Genomic DNA, 27,470 nt, shown 5'->3' on the forward strand with positions numbered 1-27,470 from the left:
CACTGTTACTGTTACTGTTACTGTTACTGTTACTGTTACTGCCACTGTTACTGTTACTGCCACTGTTACTGTTACTGTTACTGTTACTGCCACTGTTACTGTTACTGACACTGTTACTGTTACTGCTACTGACACTGTTACTGTTACTGTTACTGCCACTGTTACTGCCACTGTTACTGCCACTGTTACTGTTACTGTTACTGTTACTGCCACTGTTACTGTTACTGTTACTGCCACTGTTACTGTTACTGTTACTGCCACTGTTACTGTTACTGTTACTGCCACTGTTACTGTTACTGCCACTGCCACTGTTACTGCCACTGTTACTGTTACTGCCACTGTTACTGTTACTGTTACTGTTACTGCCACTGTTACTGCCACTGTTACTGTTACTGCCACTGTTACTGCCACTGGTACTGCCACTGTTACTGTTACTGTTACTGTTACTGCCACTGTTACTGTTACTGTTACTGTTACTGCCACTGTTACTGTTACTGTTACTGCCACTGCCACTGTTACTGCCACTGTTACTGTTACTGCCACTGTTACTGTTACTGTTACTGTTACTGCCACTGTTACTGCCACTGTTACTGTTACTGCCACTGCCACTGTTACTGTTACTGTTACTGTTACTGCCACTGTCACTGTTACTGTCACTGTTACTGTTACTGTTACTGTTACTGTTACTGCCACTGTTACTGTTACTGTTACTGTTACTGTCACTGTCACTGTCACTGTTACTGTTACTGTTACTGCCACTGTTACTGCCACTGTTACTGTTACTGTTACTGTTACTGCCACTGTTACTGTTACTGTTACTGTTACTGTCACTGTTACTGTTACTGTTACTGTTACTGTTACTGCCACTGTTACTGCCACTGTTACTGTTACTGTTACTGTTACTGTTACTGATACTGTTACTGTTACTGCTACTGTTACTGTTACTGTTACTGATACTGTTACTGTTACTGTTACTGATACTGTTACTGTTACTGCTACTGTTACTGTTACTGTTACTGTTACTGTTACTGCCACTGTTACTGTTACTGTTACTGTTACTGTCACTGTTACTGTTACTGCCACTGTTACTGTTACTGTTACTGTCACTGTTACTGTTACTGTTACTGTCACTGTTACTGTTACTGTTACTGTTACTGTTACTGTCACTGTCACTGTTACTGTTACTGTTACTGTTACTGTTACTGTCACTGTTACTGTTACTGTTACTGTCACTGTCACTGTTACTGTTACTGTTACTGTCACTGTTACTGTTACTGTTACTGCCACTGTTACTGTTACTGTCACTGTCACTGTTACTGTTACTGTTACTGTTACTGTCACTGTCACTGTTACTGTTACTGTTACTGTTACTGTTACTGCCACTGTTACTGTTACTGTTACTGTTACTGTTACTTCTCAGGGCCCCATTAACTTGCTATCAGTCTGCAAGACTAGAGATATCTGCCATAGTGTATTTTGGATGGAAAGACACATTGGGATGCAAAAAAGATACTAATTATTTTCGAGCCCAACCTATCAGATCACATGAAGCCACAGTTACCGCTCAGGGCTAGAGAGAGTAGAGAGAGAGAGAGAGAGAGAGAGAGAGAGAGAGAGAGAGAGAGAGAGAATAATTTTCCAGCTCCCTGACAGAAAACAGGCAATTTGGAGGTCACGCCAGTTTAAAGTGTTAATTAGGGCAATATTTCAAGTCCCTGTGTTTCTCTGCCAGATAAATCAATGGGTTCTAGAGGACTAGAAAATAAAACAAATAAAACCAGAGGAGGGCCAGAGGCTGATCAATCCCTTGGTCTTAATTATTATCTCTGTCTTCTGTTTTGAGAGAGTGAGACTAAGAGGGAGAGAGAGAGATAGAGACTACTTTGTTAAAGGTAGGTTACGGCGGGACTCTTTGGGGAGATTCACCTACTGCTCACCTCTTGGCCACAGTACAGTAGACTATATGATCACAGACATTGAACCTTTCTCTGTCAGCTCATTCACCGTCAAACCACTAACACCTCTGTCTGATCACAGCCAAATTACATTGTTCCTCAACAGAACAGACATGGAAACAACCACACATTCACAACCCAGTAAGCTGTACATCAGAAATTCATACAGATGGGCCCAAAACAGCACAGAGGAATACCAGAAAGCAACCTGGAACCAAAATATCCAAACACTCTTAGATAACTTTCTGGATAGCACATTCACTCACAGTAAGGAAGGCATGAATCTACCAGTAAAAAACATCAACTATATATTCAAGCAAACGGCAAAAGAAGCACAAAAAAAAGGCCACAGATTAAATTATAAGGAAAGAACATAGAACACCTCCAACCAAAGTACAGAGACCCAAATAATGGTGAATTACGCCTTCATTACTGTGAGACTTTACAACTCTATAAATGTACATTGTGAACCAAAAGAAAACAGTACAACATCAAGCAGCTGACACTAATCCATAAACACAAACAACTTCTGGAAAAAAAGAAAGAAAAAAAAAAGAAAGAAATCTTCACAATAAGAATTAGCGATACAAAATGGTAACATATGGACAAATCATTATAAAACACTCTACAACTCCGTTCAAATTAACACAAATGCAAAAACAATGCTAAATTTATGAGAAGTTGAATGGATTAGGAAAATCTATAAAGCACATTCAAAATCCATCGGACTCCCTAATTACTGACCAGGAGCTCTATAAGAAACTTCAAGCCCTCAAATTTAAAAAAGCATGCGGACCTGATGGCATCCTAAATTCAATGCTCAAACTCACTAGTGCAAAATTTCAATTGGCTTTAATTTGATCCTGAGTGTAGGTTATTTCCCTGACATCTGGAATCAAGGACTCATAACCTCAACCTTTAATTAAGAACGGAGACAAATTTGACCCTAACCATTACAGAGGCATTTGTGTGAACAGTAACCTGGGTTTCTGTCGTATTATACATGGAAGAGTTATAAACTTACTTAATAACCACAATGTCTTGAGTAAAAGTCGAATAGACTGAAACACGGATCATATTTACACCCTACACACCCTGATAAAAAACATGTCTACCACCATAAGACCAAAATGTACACTGGCTTTACAGCATTTGCTTCTATTTGGCATACAGGACTGTTCTACAAACATATTGAAAGTGGTGTAGGGGTTAAACATATGACATAATTAAACTTGTTACGGCTAGGGCCCTTTTTTTCTCAATTTCCGTCTGACTGACGTGCCTGAAGTAAACTGCCTGTTGCTCAGGCCCTAAAGCCAGGATGTGCATATAAGTCACGTACCATTGGATGGAAAACACTTTGAAGTTTGTGGAAACAGCACATGGCCTACAGCAGAGCCTGGACGAGCTAGAGCAGTACTGCCAGACCTGGGCCCTGGCAGTTAACCCCAAAAATACTAAAATAATGATTTTCCAGAGAGGATCCAGATCTCAGGGAAATATACCCAAGTTCTAAATTGGTATAAAATATATAGAGTACTGCACACACTACAACTACTACTTAGGTTTAATAATAAGCTCAACTGGACAGCCTAATGATGCAGTGAATGAACGGGCTAGGCATCCCGCTAGCGGGACAACTTCCGATGAAACTGGAGGGCGTGCAATTCAAATAAACAATCATAAAAATTATGGAAATTGGCGCCATCGATTTGAGTAATCCACTCGTTCAACATGCAGAGAAAAGAATCTGAAAATCTACCCAAAAACTTTGTTTAAACAAGTCAAAATATGTTTATATTTACTCCTCAGATACCTTAAAATGTCATTCAAATTATAATATTTCTTATGGAAAGAAGACTTCAATAGGAAAACGATTTTCGGTTCCGGCCCAAACACTAATTTCCAAGACTGTGTCTTTGCACTAGCAATGATATTTCTTATTCGATTTGGAATTTACAAGCCTGAAACCTTGCACATAGACTGCTGACACCCCGTGGAAGGAATTGCATCCTGGGAGATCATTTATGCCCTTATACTTATGCTTATACCAGTATGACCTTAGACTTGCCATCGTAGGAGCATGGTGTCTCAAAAAAAATCTATTTCTAGTTGTTTTTTCTTTAGATTTTCTCCTACCATATCTATTGTGTTATATTCCCCAACATTATTTTAACATTTCTACAAATTTCAAAGTGTTTTCTTTCAAATGGTACTGTTATGTTCCCCAGTTTCTGTGTTGTGGGTTTGTGTATATGTATGTGTGTATTTCAGGAAATGGCTTCTTGGATTCCCCCAAGCAGCTGATTGGTCGGCCCCATTGCAGATTGTAGCTCTGGCCCCGCCCTCTCGTCAGGAGATACAGCTGTCTGGAATTACCGACTCCTTCTGCAGCTAGGAAAGCCAGTGTTCCATTGTCAGGAAGAGGGAGCCTCTGTGTTGGTTGTTGCTCAGAGACAGTTTTGTTGTAAAGTATTTGTAGCCAGTCCTGCTGAGGTATGTGTGAGCCAATAGGACTCAGTGTTTTTGATTATTGAAGTTGATCACTTTAAGTTTGTATTATTCTGTTTCATTTGTTCAGAGGGGGGGAGTCATCCTGGGAGTGCTTAGGCAAGAGGCCTGCGGGCATACATATACCCCAAGTATGTACTCTGTCTATGCACACTGGGTAAGACCTGGGCGGGCCACCCACTGTATTTTGGTTAGCGTGCCTGGTGGCATTAAGGTAGGTAAGTGGTGGGTAGGAGAGGGGACTGTAACTTTTACTTTCTTTGCTTTGGTTCCATCCAGTCCCTTTTCCCCACATTACCATGTTAAGGAAATAAATTCCAAGTAAAAGGTAATATTCTCTGCCTCTGTCATCCTTACCCGCACCTACAGTCACATACCTCTATACCTCCACCTACAGTCACATACCTCTATACCTCCACCTACAGTCACATACCTCTATACCTCCACCTACAGTCACATACCTCTATACCTTCACCTACAGTCACATACCTCTATACCTCCACCTACAGTCACATACCTCTATACCTCCACCTACAGTCCCATACCTCTATACCTCCACCTACAGTCCCATACCTCTATACCTCCACCTACAGTAACATACCTCTATACCTCCACCTACAGTCACATACCTCTTTACCTCCACCTACAGTCCCATACGTCTTTACCTCCACCTACAGTCACATACCTCCACCTACAGTCACACACCTCTATACCTCCACCTACAGTCCCATACCTCTATACCTCCACCTACAGTCACATACCTCCACCTACAGTCACATGCCTCTCACTCCACCTACAGTCCCATACCTCTATACCTCCACCTACAGTCACACACCTCTATACCTCCACCTACAGTCCCATACCTCTATACCTCCACCTACAGTCACATACCTCTATACCTCCACCTACAGTCACATACCTATATACCTCCACCTACAGTCCCATACCTCTATACCTCCACCTACAGTCCCATACCTCTATACCTCCACCTACAGTCACATACCTCTATACCTCCACCTACAGTCACATACCTCTATACCTCCACCTACAGTCCCATACCTCTATACCTCCACCTACAGTCACATACCTCTATACCTCCACCTACAGTCACATACCTCTATACCTCCACCTACAGTCACATACCTCTATACCTCCACCTACAGTCACATACCTCTATACCTCCACCTACAGTCACATACCTCTATACCTCCACCTACAGTCCCATACCTCCACCTACAGTCACATACCTCTATACCTCCACCTACAGTCACATACCTCTTTACCTCCTCCTACAGTCACATACCTCTTTACCTCCACCTACAGTCCCAGACCTCCATACCTCTATACCTCCACCTACAGTCACATACCTCTATACCTCCACCTACAGTCACATACCTCTTTACCTCCACCTACAGTCACATACCTCTATACCTCCACCTACAGTCCCATACCTCTATACCTCCACCTACAGTCACATACCTCTATACCTCCACCTACAGTCACATACCTCTATACCTCCACCTACAGTCACATACCTCTTTACCTCCACCTACAGTCACATACCTCTTTACCTCCACCTACAGTCCGATACCTCTATACCTCCACCTACAGTCACATACCTCTATACCTCCACCTACAGTCCCATACCTCTTTACCTCCACCTACAGTCCCAGACCTCCATACCTCTATACCTCCACCTACAGTCCCATACCTCTTTACCTCCACCTACAGTCCCATACCTCTATACCTCCACCTACAGTCCCATACCTCTATACCTCCACCTACAGTCACATACCTCTATACCTCCACCTACAGTCACATACCTCTATACCTCCACCTACAGTCACATACCTCTATACCTCCACCTACAGTCACATACCTCTATACCTCCACCTACAGTCACATACCTCTATACCTCCACCTACAGTCACATACCTCTATACCTCCACCTACAGTCCCATACCTCTATACCTCCACCTACAGTCCCATACCTCTATACCTCCACCTACAGTAACATACCTCTATACCTCCACCTACAGTCACATACCTCTTTACCTCCACGTACAGTCAGATACCTCTATACCTCCACCTACAGTCACATACCTCTATACCTCCACCTACAGTCCCATAACTCTATACCTCCACCTACAGTCCCATACCTCTATACCTCCACCTACAGTCCCATACCTCTATACCTCCACCTACAGTCCCATACCTCTATACCTCCACCTACAGTCACATACCTCTATACCTCCACCTACAGTCACATACCTCTTTAACTCCGCCTACAGTCATATACCTCTATACCTCCACCTACAGACCCATACCTCTATACCTCCACCTACAGTCACATACCTATATACCTCCACCTACAGTCACATACCTCTATACCTCCACCTACAGTCACATACCTCTTTACCTCCACCTACAGTCCCATACGTCTTTACCTCCACCTACAGTCACATACCTCCACCTACAGTCCCATACCTCTCTACCTCCACCTACAGTCCCATACCTCTATACCTCCACCTACAGTCCCATACCTCTATACCTCCACCTACAGTCACACACCTCTATACCTCCACCTACAGTCCCATACCTCTATACCTCCACCTACAGTCACATACCTCCACCTACAGTCACATGCCTCTCACTCCACCTACAGTCCCATACCTCTATACCTCCACCTACAGTCACACACCTCTATACCTCCACCTACAGTCCCATACCTCTATACCTCCACCTACAGTCACATACCTCCACCTATACCTCCACCTCCACAGTCCATACCTCTATACCTCCACCTACAGTCCCATACCTCTATACCTCCACCTACAGTCCCATACCTCTATACCTCCACCTACAGTCACATACCTCTATACCTCCACCTACAGTCCCATACCTCTATACCTCCACCTACAGTCCATACCTCATCCACCTACAGTCACATATACCTCCACCTACAGTCACATACCTCTATACCTCCACCTACAGTCACATACCTCTATACCTCCACCTACAGTCACACATACCTCCACCTACAGTCACAGTCACATACAGTCACATACCTCCACCTCTATACCTCCACCTCCAGTCACATACCTCTTTACCTCCACCTACAGTCACATACCTCTTTACCTCCACCTACAGTCCCAGACCTCCATACCTCTATACCTCCACCTACAGTCACATACCTCTATACCTCCACCTACAGTCACATACCTCTTTACCTCCACCTACAGTCACATACCTCTATACCTCCACCTACAGTCCCATCCCTCTATACCTCCACCTACAGTCACATACCTCTATACCTCCACCTACAGTCACATACCTCTATACCTCCACCTACAGTCACATACCTCTTTACCTCCACCTACAGTCACATACCTCTTTACCTCCACCTACAGTCCGATACCTCTATACCTCCACCTACAGTCACATACCTCTATACCTCCACCTACAGTCCCATACCTCTTTACCTCCACCTACAGTCCCATACCTCTATACCTCCACCTACAGTAACATACCTCTATACCTCCACCTACAGTCACATACCTCTTTACCTCCACCTACAGTCCCATACGTCTTTACCTCCACCTACAGTCACATACCTCCACCTACAGTCACACACCTCTATACCTCCACCTACAGTCCCATACCTCTATACCTCCACCTACAGTCACATACCTCCACCTACAGTCACATGCCTCTCACTCCACCTACAGTCCCATACCTCTATACCTCCACCTACAGTCACACACCTCTATACCTCCACCTACAGTCCCATACCTCTATACCTCCACCTACAGTCACATACCTCTATACCTCCACCTACAGTCACATACCTATATACCTCCACCTACAGTCCCATACCTCTATACCTCCACCTACAGTCCCATACCTCTATACCTCCACCTACAGTCACATACCTCTATACCTCCACCTACAGTCACATACCTCTATACCTCCACCTACAGTCCCATACCTCTATACCTCCACCTACAGTCACATACCTCTATACCTCCACCTACAGTCACATACCTCTATACCTCCACCTACAGTCACATACCTCTATACCTCCACCTACAGTCACATACCTCTATACCTCCACCTACAGTCACATACCTCTATACCTCCACCTACAGTCCCATACCTCCACCTACAGTCACATACCTCTATACCTCCACCTACAGTCACATACCTCTTTACCTCCTCCTACAGTCACATACCTCTTTACCTCCACCTACAGTCCCAGACCTCCATACCTCTATACCTCCACCTACAGTCACATACCTCTATACCTCCACCTACAGTCACATACCTCTTTACCTCCACCTACAGTCACATACCTCTATACCTCCACCTACAGTCCCATACCTCTATACCTCCACCTACAGTCACATACCTCTATACCTCCACCTACAGTCACATACCTCTATACCTCCACCTACAGTCACATACCTCTTTACCTCCACCTACAGTCACATACCTCTTTACCTCCACCTACAGTCCGATACCTCTATACCTCCACCTACAGTCACATACCTCTATACCTCCACCTACAGTCCCATACCTCTTTACCTCCACCTACAGTCCCAGACCTCCATACCTCTATACCTCCACCTACAGTCCCATACCTCTTTACCTCCACCTACAGTCCCATACCTCTATACCTCCACCTACAGTCCCATACCTCTATACCTCCACCTACAGTCACATACCTCTATACCTCCACCTACAGTCACATACCTCTATACCTCCACCTACAGTCACATACCTCTATACCTCCACCTACAGTCACATACCTCTATACCTCCACCTACAGTCACATACCTCTATACCTCCACCTACAGTCACATACCTCTATACCTCCACCTACAGTCCCATACCTCTATACCTCCACCTACAGTCCCATACCTCTATACCTCCACCTACAGTAACATACCTCTATACCTCCACCTACAGTCACATACCTCTTTACCTCCACGTACAGTCAGATACCTCTATACCTCCACCTACAGTCACATACCTCTATACCTCCACCTACAGTCCCATAACTCTATACCTCCACCTACAGTCCCATACCTCTATACCTCCACCTACAGTCCCATACCTCTATACCTCCACCTACAGTCCCATACCTATATACCTCCACCTACAGTCACATACCTCTATACCTCCACCTACAGTCACATACCTCTTTAACTCCGCCTACAGTCATATACCTCTATACCTCCACCTACAGACCCATACCTCTATACCTCCACCTACAGTCACATACCTATATACCTCCACCTACAGTCACATACCTCTATACCTCCACCTACAGTCACATACCTCTTTACCTCCACCTACAGTCCCATACCTCTCTACCTCCACCTACAGTCCCATACCTCTATACCTCCACCTACAGTCCCATACCTCTATACCTCCACCTACAGTCACACACCTCTATACCTCCACCTACAGTCCCATACCTCTATACCTCCACCTACAGTCACATACCTCCACCTACAGTCACATGCCTCTCACTCCACCTACAGTCCCATACCTCTATACCTCCACCTACAGTCACACACCTCTATACCTCCACCTACAGTCCCATACCTCTATACCTCCACCTACAGTCACATACCTCTATACCTCCACCTACAGTCACATACCTATATACCTCCACCTACAGTCACATACCTCTATACCTCCACCTACAGTCCCATACCTCTATACCTCCACCTACAGTCCCATACCTCTATACCTCCACCTACAGTCACATACCTCTATACCTCCACCTACAGTCCCATACCTCTATACCTCTAGTCACATACCTCCACCTACAGTCACATACTCTATACCTCCACCTCAGTCACATACCTCCTATACCTACAGTCACATACCTCCACCTACAGTCACATACCTCTATACCTCCACCTACAGTCACATACCTCTTTACCTCCACCTACAGTCACATACCTCTTTACCTCCACCTACAGTCCCAGACCTCCATACCTCTATACCTCCACCTACAGTCACATACCTCTATACCTCCACCTACAGTCACATACCTCTTTACCTCCACCTACAGTCACATACCTCTATACCTCCACCTACAGTCCCATACCTCTATACCTCCACCTACAGTCACATACCTCTATACCTCCACCTACAGTCACATACCTCTATACCTCCACCTACAGTCACATACCTCTTTACCTCCACCTACAGTCACATACCTCTTTACCTCCACCTACAGTCCGATACCTCTATACCTCCACCTACAGTCACATACCTCTATACCTCCACCTACAGTCCCATACCTCTTTACCTCCACCTACAGTCCCAGACCTCCATACCTCTATACCTCCACCTACAGTCCCATACCTCTTTACCTCCACCTACAGTCCCAGACCTCCATACCTCTATACCTCCACCTACAGTCACATACCTCTTTACATTTACATTTACATTTAAGTCATTTAGCAGACGCTCTTATCCACAGCGACTTACAAATACAGTCACATACCTCTATACCTCCACCTACAGTCCCATACCTCTATACCTCCACCTACAGTCACATACCTCTATACCTCCACCTACAGTCACATACCTCTATACCTCCACCTACAGTCCCATACCTCTATACCTCCACCTACAGTCCCATACCTCTATACCTCCACCTACAGTCACATACCTCTATACCTCCACCTACAGTCACATACCTCTTTACCTCCACCTACAGTCACATACCTCTTTACCTCCACCTACAGTCCCAGACCTCCATACCTCTATACCTCCACCTACAGTCACATACCTCTTTACCTCCACCTACAGTCACATACCTCCACCTACAGTCACATACCTCTATACCTCCACCTACAGTCACATACCTCTATACCTCCACCTAGAGTCACATACCTCTTTACCTCCACCTACAGTCCCAGACCTCTATACCTCCACACCTCCACCTACAGTCACATACCTCTATACCTCCATCTACAGTCCCATACCTCTATACCTCCACCTACAGTCACATACCTCTATACCTCCACCTACAGTCACATACCTCTATACCTCCACCTACAGTCACATACCTCTATACCTCCACCTACAGTCCCATACCTCTATACCTCCACCTACAGTCCCATACCTCCACCTACAGTCACATACCTCTATACCTCCACCTATAGTCACATACCTCTTTACCTCCACCTACAGTCCCAGACCTCCATACCTCTTTACCTCCACCTACAGTCACATACCTCTATACCTCCACTTACAGTCACATACCTCTATACCTCCACCTACAGTCCCATACCTCTATACCTCCACCTACAGTCCCATACCTCTTTACCTCCACCTACAGTCACATACCTCTATACCTCCACTTACAGTCACATACCTCTATACCTCCACCTACAGTCCCATACCTCTATACCTCCACCTAGAGTCACATACCTCTTTACCTCCACCTACAGTCCCAGACCTCTATACCTCCACACCTCCACCTACAATCACATACCTCTATACCTCCATCTACAGTCACATACCTCCACCTACAGTCACATGCCTCTCTACCTCCACCTACAGTCACATACCTCTATACCTCCACCTACAGTCACATACCTCTATACCTCCACCTACAGTCACATACCTCTATACCTCCACCTACAGTCACATACCTCTATACCTCCACCTACAGTCACATACTTCTTTACCTCCACCTACAGTCCCATACCTCTTTACCTCCACCTACAGTCACATACCTCTATACCTCCACCTACAGTCCCATACCTCTTTACCTCCATCTAGTCACATACCTCTTTACCTCCACCTACAGTCACATACCTCTATACCTCCACCTACAGTCACATACCTCTATACCTCCACCTACAGTCCCATACCTCTTTACCTCCACCTACAGTCACATACATCTATACCTCCACCTACAGTCCCATACCTCTTTACCTCCACCTACAGTCCCATACCTCTTTACCTCCACCTACAGTCCCATACCTCTTTACCTCCACCTACAGTCCCATACCTCTATACCTCCACCTACAGTCCCATACCTCTATACCTCCACCTACAGTCCCATTCCTCCACCTACAGTCACATACCTCTTTACCTCCACCTACAGTCCCATACCTCTTTACCTCCACCTACAGTCCCATACCTCTATACCTCCACCTACAGTCCCATACCTCTATACCTCCACCTACAGTCCCATTCCTCCACCTACAGTCACATACCTCTTTCACTCCACCTGTCATAATATGAGTGATAGTGTCTGACAGACCAATCAACCTGCACATGTCCTCTATGCTTATTGTTATTGTTCAATGTATGGTTATTTTGACACTTGGTTTTTGTTGTTACTGTTGTCCCGTTGACAATTTTGATTCTTATTATTTTAATATTGTAAATTTCCAAAGTAAGCTTTGACAATATGTACATTGTTACATCATGTCAATAAAGCAAATTGAATTGAAAGAGAGAAAGAGAGAAAGAAATGCTGCTGTGGAAATAAAGTCTGATTATTTCCAGTGGCTCCATCAAATCATCTTTTCTCCCCTCGTCTCCCCTCGTCTCCCCTCGTGCTACGTGGGTCATTATTACAACCATTCATGATGAATGAATGACTCATAAAAGGAAGACGCAGATATAGACACTAGTATCTATAATAAAATAATTATTATCATCTGAGATAAATATTTCCTGTCAAGTCTAGTTCATTATAGTCATTTGTGTAGAAAACACTTTTGGTATTTTTCACTGTGACAAGAGCGCAAAAGAAAAGGCCACAATAAACTTTAAGAGTTAAAAGAGTACTGCTAGTCAAATCAACGTTTATTTATGATACCACTTGTAAACTACACAATAAAATGAAATGCCTACTCGCCATAAAGATCTCCTCGCAAACAGTGCAATGATTTTAAACTTGTTGTCACGCCCTGATCTGTTTCACGTGTCTTGTTGATTGTCTACACCCACCTCCAGGTGTTTCCTGTTTTCCCCATTAGTCCCCTGTGTATTTATCCCTGCGTTTCCTGTCTCTCTGTGCCAATTCCTCTTGTTGTCCCCATTAGTCCCCGGTGTATTTATCCCTGTGTTTCCTGTCTCTCTGTGCCAGTTCCTCTTGTTTTCCCCATTAGTCCCCGGTGTATTTATCCCTGTGTTTCCTGTCTCTCTGTGCCAGTTCCTCTTGTTTTCCCCATTAGTCCCCGGTGTATTTATCCCTGTGTTTCCTGTCTCTCTGTGCCAGTTCCTCTTGTTTTCCCCATTAGTCCCCGGTGTATTTATCCCTGTGTTTCCTGTCTCTCTGTGCCAGTTCCTCTTGTTTTCCCCATTAGTCCCCGGTGTATTTATCCCTGTGTTTCCTGTCTCGCTGTGCCAGTTCCTCTTATTTTCCCCATTAGTCCCCGGTGTATTTATCCCTGTGTTTCCTGTCTCGCTGTGCCAGTTCCTCTTGTTTTCCCCATTAGTCCCCGGTGTATTTATCCCTGTGTTTCCTGTCTCTCTGTGCCAGTTCCTCTTGTTTTCCCCATTAGTCCCCGGTGTATTTAGCCCTTGGTTTCCTGTCTCTCTGTGCCAGTTCCTCTTGTTTTCCCCATTAGTCCCCGGTGTATTTATCCCTGTGTTTCCTGTCTCTCTGTGCCAGTTCCTCTTGTTTTCCCCATTAGTCCCCGGTGTATTTATCCCTGTGTTTCCTGTCTCTCTGTGCCAGTTCCTCTTGTTTTCCCCATTAGTCCCCGGTGTATTTAGCCCTTGGTTTCCTGTCTCTATGTGCCAGTTCCTCTTGTTTTCCCCATTAGTCCCCGGTGTATTTATCCCTGTGTTTCCTGTCTCTCTGTGCCAGTTCCTCTTGTTTTCCCCATTAGTCCCCGGTGTATTTATCCCTGTGTTTCCTGTCTCTCTGTGCCAGTTCCTCTTGTTTTCCCCATTAGTCCCCGGTGTATTTATCCCTGTGTTTCCTGTCTCTCTGTGCCAGTGTATTTATCCCTGCGTTTCCTGTCTCTCTGTGCCAATTCCTCTTGTTGTCCCCATTAGTCCCCGGTGTATTTATCCCTGTGTTTCCTGTCTCTCTGTGCCAGTTCCTCTTGTTTTCCCCATTAGTCCCCGGTGTATTTATCCCTGTGTTTCCTGTCTCTCTGTGCCAGTTCCTCTTGTTTTCCCCATTAGTCCCCGGTGTATTTATCCCTGTGTTTCCTGTCTCTCTGTGCCAGTTCCTCTTGTTTTCCCCATTAGTCCCCGGTGTATTTATCCCTGTGTTTCCTGTCTCTCTGTGCCAGTTCCTCTTGTTTTCCCCATTAGTCCCCGGTGTATTTATCCCTGTGTTTCCTGTCTCTCTGTGCCAGTTCCTCTTGTTTTCCCCATTAGTCCCCGGTGTATTTATCCCTGTGTTTCCTGTCTCGCTGTGCCAGTTCCTCTTATTTTCCCCATTAGTCCCCGGTGTATTTATCCCTGTGTTTCCTGTCTCGCTGTGCCAGTTCCTCTTGTTTTCCCCATTAGTCCCCGGTGTATTTATCCCTGTGTTTCCTGTCTCTCTGTGCCAGTTCCTCTTGTTTTCCCCATTAGTCCCCGGTGTATTTATCCCTGTGTTTCCTGTCTCTCTGTGCCAGGTCCTCTTGTTTTCCCCATTAGTCCCCAGTGTATTTATCCCTGTGTTTCCTGTCTCTCTGTGCCAGGTCCTCTTGTTTTCACCATTAGTCCCCGGTGTATTTATCCCTGTGTTTCCTGTCTCTCTGTGCCAGTGTATTTATTCCTGTGTTTCCTGTCTCTCTGTGCCAATTTGTCTTGTTTTGCCAAGTGAAACAGCGTTTCTCCTCGCTCCTATTTTTCCCAGTCTGTTTTTTCCTAGCCCTCCTGGTTTTGACCCTTGCCTGTCCTTTTTTATTTATTTTTTTACCTTTATTTTACTAGGCAAGTCAGTTAAAGAACAGATTCTTATTTTCAATGACGGCCTAGGAACAGTGGGTTAACTGCCTGTTCAGGGGCAGAACAACAGATTTGTACCATGTCAGCTCGGGGATTTGAACTTGCAACCTTTCGGTTACTAGTCCAACGCTCTAACCACTAGGCTACCCTGCTGCTCCTGACGCCGAATCCGCCTGCCTGACAACTCTGCCTGTTCTGACCTCGAGCCTGACTATCCCCTGGTACTGTTTGGACTCAGTACTGATCACTGAACCCCTGCCTGTCCTGACCTCGAGCCTGACTATCCCCTTGTACTGTTTGGACTCAGTACTGATCACTGAACCCCTGCCTGTCCTGACCTCGAGCCTGCCTAACCCCTGGTACTGTTTGGACTCAGTACTGATCACTGAACCCCTGCCTGTCCCGACCTCGAGCCTGACTATCCCCTTGTACTGTTTGGACTCAGTACTGATCACTGAACCCCTGCCTGTTCTGACCTCGAGCCTGACTATCCCCTTGTACTGTTTGGACTCAGTACTGATCACTGAACCCCTGCCTGTCCTGACCTCGAGCCTGACTATCCCCTGGTACTGTTTGGACTCAGTACTGATCACTGAACCCCTGCCTGTCCTGACCTCGAGCCTGACTATCCCCTGGTACTGTTTGGACTCAGTACTGATCACTGAACCCCTGCCTGTCCTGACCTCGAGCCTGACTATCCCCTGGTACTGTTTGGACTCAGTACTGATCACTGAACCCCTGCCTGTCCTGACCTCGAGCCTGACTATCCCCTGGTACTGTTTGGACTCAGTACTGATCACTGAACCCCTGCCTGTCCTGACCTCGAGCCTGACTATCCCCTGGTACTGTTTGGACTCAGTACTGATCACTGAACCCCTGCCTGTCCTGACCTCGAGCCTGACTATCCCCTGGTACTGTTTGGACTCAGTACTGATCACTGAACCCCTGCCTGTCCTGACCTCGAGCCTGCCCATCCCCTGGTACTGTTTGGACTCAGTACTGATCACTGAACCCCTGCCTGTTCTGACCTCGAGCCTGACTATCCCCTGGTACTGTTTGGACTCAGTACTGATCACTGAACCCCTGCCTGTCCTGACCTCGAGCCTGCCTAACCCCTGGTACTGTTTGGACTCAGTACTGATCACTGAACCCCTGCCTGTCCTGACCTCGAGACTGCCTATCGCCTGGTACTGTTTGGCCTCTGACCTGGTTTATGAACTCTTGCCTGTCCCCGACCTGCCTTTTGCCTACCCCTTTTTGGTGTAATAAATATCGGAGCTCAAGCATCTGCCTCCTGTGTCTGCATTTGGTTCTCACCGTGTGCCCTTATAGCTATATGTATTTGTATTTACATTAGGCTACAAATAATTATATCACGTAGTCATAGGTCTATTAGACTAACACCTACTGATAATTATATCACGTAGTCATAGGTCTATTAGACTAACATCTACTGATAATTATATCACGTAGTCATAGGTCTATTAGACTAACATCTACTGATAATTATATCATGTAGTCATAGGTCTATTAGACTAACATCTACTGATAATTATATCACGTAGTCATAGGTCTATTAGACTAACACCTACTGATAATTACATCACGTAGTCATAGGTCTATTAGACTAACACCTACTGATAATTATATCACGTAGTCATAGGTCTATTAGACTAACACCTACTGATAATTATATCACGTAGTCATAGGTCTATTAGACTAGCACCTACTGATAATTATATCACGTAGTCATAGGTCTATTAGACTAACACCTACTGATAATTATATCACATAGTCAGTGTAGCCGGCGGCAGCGTAGCCTAGTGGTTAGATTCTTGGACTAGTAACCGGAAGGTTGCAAGTTCAAACCCCTGACAAGGTACCAATCTGTCGTTCTGCCCCTGAACAGGCAGTTAACCCACTGTTCCTAGGCCGTCATTGAAAATAAGAATTTGTTCTTAACTGACTTGCCTAGTTAAATAAAGGTCAAATAAATAAAAAAAATAGGTGTATTAGACCAATGCCTACTGATAATTATATCTACTAATGGCTATACCACGTAGTCATTTTTTTAACACATTTTTTCACCTTTATTTAACCAGATAGGCTAATTGAGAAAAAGTTGTCATTTACAACTGTGACCTGGCCAAGATAAACCAAAGCAGTGTGACACAAACAACAACACAGAGTTAAACAATGAATGAACAAGCATAGAGTCAATAACACAATAGAAAAAGTCTTTATACAGTGTGTGCAAGTGGTGTGAGGAGATAAGGCAATAAATAGGCCATAGTAGCGAAGTAATTACAATTTAGCAAATTAACACTGGAGTGATAGATGTGCAGACGATAATGTGCAAGTAGAAATACTGGTCTGCAAAAGAGCAGAAAAGTAAATAAAATCAATATGGGGATGAGGTAGGTAGATTGGGTGGGCTATTTACAGATGGGCTATGTACAGCTGCAGCAATCGGTTAGCTAATGTTTAAAGTTAGTGAGGGAAATATAAGTCTCCAGCTTCAGCGATTTTTGCAATTCGTTGCAGTCATTGCCAGCAGAGAACTGTAAGGAAAGGCGGCCAAAGGAGGTGTTGGCTTTTTGGGATGACCAGTGAAATATACCTGTAGCGTGTGCTACGGGTGGGTGTTTTTATCATGACCAGTGAGCTGAGATAAGGTGGAGCTTTACCCAGCATAGACTTATAGATGACCTGGAGCCAGTGGGTCTGGCAATTGATATGTACTGAGAGACAGCAGACTAGCGCATACAGGTCGCAGAGTTGGGTGGTATATGGGGCTTTGGTGACAAAATGGATGCCACTGTGACAGACCGCATCCAGTTTGCTGAGTAGAGTTTTGAAGGCTATTTTGTAAATGACATCGCCGAAGTCGAGAATGGGTAGGATAGTCAGTTTTCCGAGGGTATGTTTGGCGACGTGAGTGAAGGAGGCTTTGTTGCGAAATAGGAATCTGATTCTAGATTTTATTTTGGATTGGAGATGTTTAATATGAGTCTGGAAGGAGAGTTTACAGTCTAGCCAGACACCTAGGTATTTGTAGTTGTTCACATATTCTAAGTCAGAACTGTCCAGATTAGTGATGCTAGTATGGTGGCCGGGTTGAAAAGCATGCCTTTAGTTTTACTAGCATTTAAGAGCAGTTGGAGGCCACGGAAGGAGTGTTGTATGGCATTGAAGCTCGTTTGGAGGTTTGTTAACACAGTGCCGAAAAAATGGCCAGATGTATACCGAATGGTGTCGTCTGCGTAGAGGTGAATCAGGGAATCACTTGCAGCAAGAGCGACATCGTTGATATATACAGTGAAAAGAGTCGGCCCGAGAATTTAACCCTGTGGTACCACCACAGAGACTGCCAGAGGCCCGGACAACAGGCCCTCCAATTTGACACACTGATCTCTGACTGAGAAGTAGTTGGTGAACAAGGCGAGGCAGTCATTTGAGAAACCAAGGCTGTTGAGTCTGCCAATAAGAATACGGTGATTGATAGAGTCGGAGGTATTGGCCAGGTCGATGAAGACGGCTGCACAGTACTGTCTTTTATCAATGGCGGATATGATATCTGTTATGACTATGACCTACTGTTAATTATACCACGTGGTCATCACGTGGTCATAGGACTACTATACTATAACCTACTAATAGCTATACCATGTAGTTTTAGGACTATTAGATTAAAACCTACTGCACAATGTTATTTGTTCCTGAACTGGCCGAATAGCAGATGCATCCTTTAGCTACCCTTCTACCATCCTTCATGTCAGCCGTCCTTCAGCCACCCTTCAGCCATCCTTCAGCTGTTATTCAGCTGTCCATCAGCTATCCTCCAGCCATCATTCAGCCATCCTTCAGTTATCATTCAGCCATCCTTCAGCCATCCTTCAGCTATCCTTCAGCCATCCTTCAGCCATCCTTCAGCTATCTATCAGCCATTCTTCAGTTATCATTCAGCCATCCTTCAGTTATCATTCAGCCATCCATCAGTTATCATTCAGCTATCCATCAGCCATCCTTCAGCTATCCTTCAGCCATCCTTCAGCTATCCTTCAGCCATCCTTCAGCTATCTATCAGCCATTCTTCAGCTATCCATCCATCATCCTTCAGCCATCCTTCAGCTATCTATCAGCCATCCTTCAGCTATCTATCAGCCATCCTTCAGCTATCTATCAGCCATCCTTCAGTTATCATTCAGCTATCCATCAGCCATCCTTCAGGTGTCATTCAGCTATCCTTCAGCCTTCCTTCAGCTATCTATCAACTATCCTTCAGCTATCTATCAGCCATTCTTCAGCTATCCATCCATCATCCTTCAGCCATCCTTCAGCTATCTATCAGCCATCCTTCAGCCATCCTTGAGTTATCATTCAGCTATCTATCAGCCATCCTTCAGCCATCCTTCAGTTATCATTCAGCTATCCATCAGCCATCCTTCAGCCATCCTTCAGCTATCTATCAGCCATCCTTCAGCCATCCTTCAGCCATCCTTCAGTTGTCATTCAGCTATCTATCAGCCATCCTTCAGCCATCCTTCAGCCATCCTTCAGCCATCCTTTAGTTATCATTCAGCTATCTATCAGCCATCCATCAGCCATCCTTCAGCCATCCTTCAGCTATCCATCAGCCATCCTTCAGCCATCCTTCAGCTATCTATCAGCCATTCTTCAGCTATCCATCCATCATCCTTCAGCCATCCTTCAGCTATCTATCAGCCATCCTTCAGCTATCTATCAGCCATACTTCAGCTATCTATCAGCCATCCTTCAGTTATCATTCAGCTATCCATCAGCCATCCTTCAGCCATCCTTCAGCCATCCTTCAGCTATCTATCAGCCATCCTTCAGTTATCATTCAGCTATCCATCAGCCATCCTTCAGCCATCCTTCAGCTATCTATCAGCCATCCTTCAGTTATCCTTCAGCTATCTATCAGCCATCCTTCAGCTATCTATCAGCCATCCTTCAGCTATCTATCAGCCATCCTTCAGTTATCATTCAGCTATCCATCAGCCATCCTTCAGCCATCCTTCAGCCATCCTTCAGCTATCTATCAGCCATTCTTCAGCTATCCATCAGCCATCCTTCAGCTGTCCTTCAACACCACAAGTTAATTCAATTTCTTTAACACCATTATGTGATCCTGGAGCTGTCCTTTCAGCACCATGAAGGGCGTCTCATCCAGATCTGTTTCCTAATAGTACTACTCCTCACCTATTATTATGATTCCAAATAGAAGAATATCACTTCTCACAATGGTGCTCATTTAGTAAAGTTAGATCAAAGCTGAGTCAATGTCTCCAAGATCACGTAATGAATAATTATCATTTTTACATAACAGAACTGACTATAATAGCATAGCATAGTAGACCTATAATGTTACTGTTACACCAAAAACATTTTTTAAATATTTTAGGATAGATAGATTAAGCTGAATAGTCCCCACAAAAAAATGATCATGTGCCAAAACTCAACCGAGCCATTAGACAGGGTATAATGTTACGCTTTGATTAAGACAAAATACAAGAAAGACTAATAGACCATCTGCTCTGATTCACTCACCAAACTGGAATCCAAGAAGTCCTAAATTAATATTCCCATTGAAACTGATGGAGATCAATCAAATGATTTGCACGGTGATGCAGTTTGGACGTTTCACCGGTAAAACGTGAAGAAATTAATTCACGATTGACAGTGATGATGGCCTATTTGGAAATTAGATAGCCTATGCAGTTAGGGGCGGCAGGAAGTCTAGTGGTTAGAGGCAGGTAGTCTAGTGGTTAGAGGCAGGTAGTCTAGTGGTTAGAGGCAGGTAGTCTAGTGGTTAGAGCAGGCAGCCTAGTGGTTAGAGGCAGGTAGTCTAGTGGTTAGAGCAGGTAGTCTAGTGGTTAGAGGCAGGTCGTCTAGTGGTTAGAGGCAGGTCGTCTAGTGGTTAGAGGCAGGTAGTCTAGTGGTTAGAGCAGGCAGCCTAGTGGTTAGAGGCAGGTAGTCTAGTGGTTAGAGCAGGTAGTCTAGTGGTTAGAGGCAGGTCGTCTAGTGGTTAGAGGCAGGTAGTCTAGTGGTTAGAGCAGGTAGTCTAGTGGTTAGAGGCAGGTCGTCTAGTGGTTAGAGGCAGGTCGTCTAGTGGTTAGAGGCAGGCAGCCTAGTGGTTAGAGCAGGTAGTCTAGTGGTTAGAGGCAGGTCGTCTAGTGGTTAGAGGCAGGTCGTCTAGTGGTTAGAGGCAGGCAGCCTAGTGGTTAGAGGCAGGTAGCCTAGTGCTTAGAGGCGGGTAGCCTAGTGGTTAGAGCAGGCATCCTAGTGCTTAGAGGCAGGTAGCCTAGTGGTTAGAGGCAGGTAGCCTAGTGGTTAGAGGCAGGTAGCCTTGTGGTTAAAGGCAGGTAGCCTAGTGGTTAGAGGCAGGTAGTCTAGTGGTTAGAGGCAGGTAGTCTAGTGGTTAGAGCAGGTAGTCTAGTGGTTAGAGCAGGTAGTCTAGTGGTTAGAGGCAGGTCGTCTAGTGGTTAGAGGCAGGTAGCCTAGTGGTTAGAGGCAGGTAGCCTAGTGGTTAGAGGCAGGTAGTCCAGGTGCTAGTGGTTAGAGGCAGGTAGTCTAGTGGTTAGAGGCAGGAGCAGGCATCCTAGTGGTTAGAGGCAGGTAGCCTAGTGGTTAGGCAGGTAGCCTAGTGGTTAGAGGCAGGGCTAGTGGTTAGAGGCAGGTAGCCTAGTGGTTAGAGGCAGGTAGCCTAGTGGTTAAAGGCAGGTAGTCTAGTGGTTAGAGGCTAGTGGGAGGCAGGTAGTCTAGTGGTTAGAGGGCAGGTAGTCTAGTGGTTAGAGGCAGGCAGCCTAGTGGTTAGAGGCAGGTAGCCTAGTGCTTAGAGGCGGGTAGCCTAGTGGTTAGAGCAGGCAGCCTAGTGCTTAGAGGCAGGTAGCCTAGTGGTTAGAGGCAGGTAGCCTAGTGGTTAGAGGCAGGTAGCCTAGTGGTTAGAGGCAGGTAGTCTAGTGGTTAGAGGCAGGTAGTCTAGTGGTTAGAGGCAGGTAGTCTAGTGGTTAGAGGCAGGTAGTCTAGTGGTTAGAGACAGGTAGTGCTTAGAGGCGGGTGCCTAGTTAGAGGCAGGTAGCCTAGTGGTTAGAGGCAGGTAGCCTAGTGGTTAGCAGGCAGTGGTTAGTCTAGTGGTTAGAGGCAGGTAGTCTAGTGGTTAGAGGCAGGTAGTCTAGTGTTTAGAGGCAGGTAGTCTAGTGGTTAGAGGCAGGTAGTCTAGTGGTTAGAGTCTAGTGTTTAGAGGCAGGTAGTCTAGTGGTTGGTTAGAGGCAGGTAGCTTCCCCTAGTGGTTAGAGGCAGGTAGTCTAGTGGTTAGAGGCAGTTAGTCTAGTGGTTAGAGGCAGGTAGTCTAGTGGTTAGAGGCAGGTAGTCTAGTGGTTAGAGGCAGGTCCCCTAGTAGTTAGAGGCAGGTAGTCTAGTGGTTAGAGGCAGTTAGTCTAGTGGTTAGAGGCAGGTAGTCTAGTGGTTAGAGGCAGGTAGCCTAGTGGTTAGAGGCAGGTAGTCTAGTGGTTAGAGGCAGGTAGTCTAGTGGTAAGAGGCAGGTAGTCTAGTGGTTAGAGGCGGGTAGTCTAGTGGTTAGAGGCGGGTAGTCTAGTGGTTAGAGGCAGGTAGTCTAGTGGTTAGAGGCAGGTAGTCTAGTGGTTAGAGGCAGGTAGCCTAGTGGTTAGAGGCAGGTAGTCTAGTGGTTAGAGGCAGGCAGCCTAGTGCTTAGAGGCAGGTAGTCTAGTGGTTAGAGGCAGGTAGTCTAGTGGTTAGAGGCAGGTAGTCAAGTGGTTAGAGGCAGGTCGCCTAGTGGTTAGAGGCAGGTAGTCTAGTGGTTAGAGGCAGTTAGTCTAGTGGTTAGAGGCAGGTAGTCTAGTGGTTAGAGGCAGGTAGTCTAATGGTTAGAGGCAGGTAGTCTAGTGGTTAGAGGCAGGTAGCCTACTGGTTAGAGGCAGGTGGTCTAGTGGTTAGAGGCAGGTAGCCTAGTGGTTCTAGGCAGGTAGTCTAGTGGTTAGAGGCAGGTAGTCTAGTGGTTAGAGGCAGGTAGCCTAGTGGTTAGAGGCAGGTAGTCTAGTGGTTAGAGCAGGCAGCCTAGTGCTTAGAGGCAGGTAGCCTAGTGCTTAGAGGCGGGTAGCCTAGTGGTTAGAGCAGGCAGCCTAGTGCTTGGAGGCAGGTAGCCTAGTGGTTAGAGGCAGGTAGCCTAGTGGTTAGAGGCGGGTAGCCTAGTGGTTAGAGCAGGCATCCTAGTGCTTAGAGGCAGGTAGCCCAGTGGTTAAAGGCAGGTAGTCTAGTGGTTAGAGGCAGGTAGTCTAGTGGTTAGAGGCAGGTAGCCTAGTGTTTAGAGGCAGGTAGTCTAGTGGTTAGAGCAGGCAGCCTAGTGCTTAGAGGCAGGTAGCCTAGTGGTTAGAGGCAGGTAGTCTAGTGGTTAGAGGCAGGTAGTCTAGTGTTTAGAGGCAGGTAGCCTAGTGGTTAGAGGCAGGTAGTCTAGTGGTTAGAGGCAGGTAGTCTAGTGGTTAGAGGCAGGTAGTCTAGTGTTTAGAGGCAGGTAGCCTAGTGGTTAGAGGCAGGTAGCCTAGTGGTTAGAGGCAGGTAGCCTAGTGGTTAGAGCAGGCAGCCTAGTGGTTAGAGGCAGGTAGCCTAGTGGTTAGAGGCAGGTAGCCTAGTGGTTAGAGGCAGCATCCTAGTGGTTAGAGGCAGGTAGCCTAGTGGTTAGAGCAGGTAGCCTAGTGGTTAGAGCAGGTAGCCTAGTGGTTAGAGGCAGGTAGCCTAGTGCTTAGAGGCGGGTAGCCTAGTGGTTAGAGCAGGCATCCTAGTGCTTAGAGGCAGGTAGCCTAGTGGTTAGAGGCAGGTAGCCTAGTGGTTAGAGGCAGGTAGTCTAGTGGTTAGAGGCAGGTAGTCTAGTGGTTAGAGGCAGGTAGCCTAGTGGTTAGAGGCAGGTAGTCTAGTGGTTAGAGCAGGCAGCCTAGTGCTTAGAGGCAGGTAGCCTAGTGCTTAGAGGCGGGTAGCCTAGTGGTTAGAGCAGGCAGCCTAGTGCTTAGAGGCAGGTAGCCTAGTGGTTAGAGGCAGGTAGCCTAGTGGTTAGAGGCAGGTAGCCTAGTGGTTAGAGGCAGGTAGTCTAGTGGTTAGAGCAGGCAGCCTAGTGCTTAGAGGCAGGTAGCCTAGTGCTTAGAGGCAGGTAGCCTAGTGGTTAGAGCAGGTAGTCTAGTGGTTAGAGGCAGGTAGTCTAGTGGTTAGAGGCAGGTAGCCTAGTGGTTAGAGGCAGGTAGCCTAGTGGTTAGAGGCAGGTAGCCTAGTGGTTAGAGCAGGTAGTCTAGTGGTTAGAGGCAGGTAGCCTAGTGGTTAGAGCAGGCAGCCTAGTGGTTAGAGCAGGCAGCCTAGTGCTTAGAGGCGGGTAGCCTAGTGGTTAGAGCAGGCAGCCTAGTGCTTAGAGGAAGGTAGCCTAGTGGTTAGAGGCAGGTAGTCTAGTGGTTAGAGGCAGGTAGTCTAGTGCTTAGAGGCAGGTAGCCTAGTGGTTAGAGGCAGATAGCCTAGTGGTTAGAGCAGGCAGCCTAGTGCTTAGAGGCAGGTAGCCTAGTGCTTAGAGGCAGGTAGCCTAGTGGTTAGAGCAGGTAGTCTAGTGGTTAGAGGCAGGTAGTCTAGTGGTTAGAGGCAGGTAGCCTAGTGGTTAGAGGCAGGTAGCCTAGTGGTTAGAGGCAGGTAGCCTAGTGGTTAGAGCAGGCAGCCTAGTGGTTAGAGCAGGCAGCCTAGTGCTTAGAGGCGGGTAGCCTAGTGGTTAGAGCAGGCAGCCTAGTGCTTAGAGGAAGGTAGCCTAGTGGTTAGAGGCAGGTAGTCTAGTGGTTAGAGGCAGGTAGTCTAGTGCTTAGAGGCAGGTAGCCTAGTGGTTAGAGGCAGATAGCCTAGTGGTTAGAGCAGGCAGCCTAGTGGTTAGAGCAGGCAGCCTAGTGCTTAGAGGCAGGTAGCCTAGTGGTTAGAGGCAGGTAGCCTAGTGGTTAGAGGCAGGTAGCCTAGTGCTTAGAGGCAGGTAGCCTAGTGGTTAGAGCAGGCATCCTAGTGGTTAGAGGCAGGTAGTCTAGTGGTTAGAGGCAGGTAGCCTAGTGGTTAGAGGCAGGTAGTCTAGTGGTTAGAGCAGGCAGCCTAGTGCTTAGAGGCAGGTAGCCTAGTGCTTAGAGGCAGGTAGCCTAGTGGTTAGAGGCAGGTAGTCTAGTGGTTAGAGGCAGGTAGTCTAGTGGTTAGAGGCAGGTAGTCTAGTGTTTAGAGGCAGGTAGCCTAGTGGTTAGAGGCAGGTAGTCTAGTGGTTAGAGGCAGGTAGTCTAGTGGTTAGAGGCAGGTAGTCTAGTGTTTAGAGGCAGGTAGCCTAGTGGTTAGAGGCAGGTAGTCTAGTGGTTAGAGGCAGGTAGTCTAGTGTTTAGAGGCAGGTAGCCTAGTGGTTAGAGGCAGGTAGTCTAGTGGTTAGAGGCAGGTAGTCTAGTGGTTAGAGGCAGGTAGTCTAGTGTTTAGAGGCAGGTAGCCTAGTGGTTAGAGGCAGGTAGCCTAGTGGTTAGAGGCAGGTAGCCTAGTGGTTAGAGGCAGCATCCTAGTGGTTAGAGGCAGGTAGCCTAGTGGTTAGAGCAGGTAGCCTAGTGGTTAGAGCAGGTAGCCTAGTGGTTAGAGGCAGGTAGCCTAGTGCTTAGAGGCGGGTAGCCTAGTGGTTAGAGCAGGCATCCTAGTGCTTAGAGGCAGGTAGCCTAGTGGTTAGAGGCAGGTAGCCTAGTGGTTAGAGGCAGGTAGTCTAGTGGTTAGAGGCAGGTAGTCTAGTGGTTAGAGGCAGGTAGCCTAGTGGTTAGAGGCAGGTAGTCTAGTGGTTAGAGCAGGCAGCCTAGTGCTTAGAGGCAGGTAGCCTAGTGCTTAGAGGCGGGTAGCCTAGTGGTTAGAGCAGGCAGCCTAGTGCTTAGAGGCAGGTAGCCTAGTGGTTAGAGGCAGGTAGCCTAGTGGTTAGAGGCAGGTAGCCTAGTGGTTAGAGGCAGGTAGTCTAGTGGTTAGAGCAGGCAGCCTAGTGCTTAGAGGCAGGTAGCCTAGTGCTTAGAGGCAGGTAGCCTAGTGGTTAGAGCAGGTAGTCTAGTGGTTAGAGGCAGGTAGTCTAGTGGTTAGAGGCAGGTAGCCTAGTGGTTAGAGGCAGGTAGCCTAGTGGTTAGAGGCAGGTAGCCTAGTGGTTAGAGCAGGTAGTCTAGTGGTTAGAGGCAGGTAGCCTAGTGGTTAGAGCAGGCAGCCTAGTGGTTAGAGCAGGCAGCCTAGTGCTTAGAGGCGGGTAGCCTAGTGGTTAGAGCAGGCAGCCTAGTGCTTAGAGGAAGGTAGCCTAGTGGTTAGAGGCAGGTAGTCTAGTGGTTAGAGGCAGGTAGTCTAGTGCTTAGAGGCAGGTAGCCTAGTGGTTAGAGGCAGATAGCCTAGTGGTTAGAGCAGGCAGCCTAGTGGTTAGAGCAGGCAGCCTAGTGCTTAGAGGCAGGTAGCCTAGTGGTTAGAGGCAGGTAGCCTAGTGGTTAGAGGCAGGTAGCCTAGTGCTTAGAGGCAGGTAGCCTAGTGGTTAGAGCAGGCATCCTAGTGGTTAGAGGCAGGTAGTCTAGTGGTTAGAGGCAGGTAGCCTAGTGGTTAGAGGCAGGTAGTCTAGTGGTTAGAGCAGGCAGCCTAGTGCTTAGAGGCAGGTAGCCTAGTGCTTAGAGGCAGGTAGCCTAGTGGTTAGAGGCAGGTAGTCTAGTGGTTAGAGGCAGGTAGTCTAGTGGTTAGAGGCAGGTAGTCTAGTGTTTAGAGGCAGGTAGCCTAGTGGTTAGAGGCAGGTAGTCTAGTGGTTAGAGGCAGGTAGTCTAGTGGTTAGAGGCAGGTAGTCTAGTGTTTAGAGGCAGGTAGCCTAGTGGTTAGAGGCAGGTAGTCTAGTGGTTAGAGGCAGGTAGTCTAGTGTTTAGAGGCAGGTAGCCTAGTGGTTAGAGGCAGGTAGTCTAGTGGTTAGAGGCAGGTAGTCTAGTGGTTAGAGGCAGGTAGTCTAGTGGTTAGAGCAGGCAGCCTAGTGCTTAGAGGCAGGTAGCCTAGTGCTTA

The sequence above is a fragment of the Oncorhynchus nerka genome, linkage group LG15 (genome assembly GCF_034236695.1).
Source record: "Oncorhynchus nerka isolate Pitt River linkage group LG15, Oner_Uvic_2.0, whole genome shotgun sequence".
NCBI lineage: Eukaryota > Metazoa > Chordata > Actinopteri > Salmoniformes > Salmonidae > Oncorhynchus > Oncorhynchus nerka.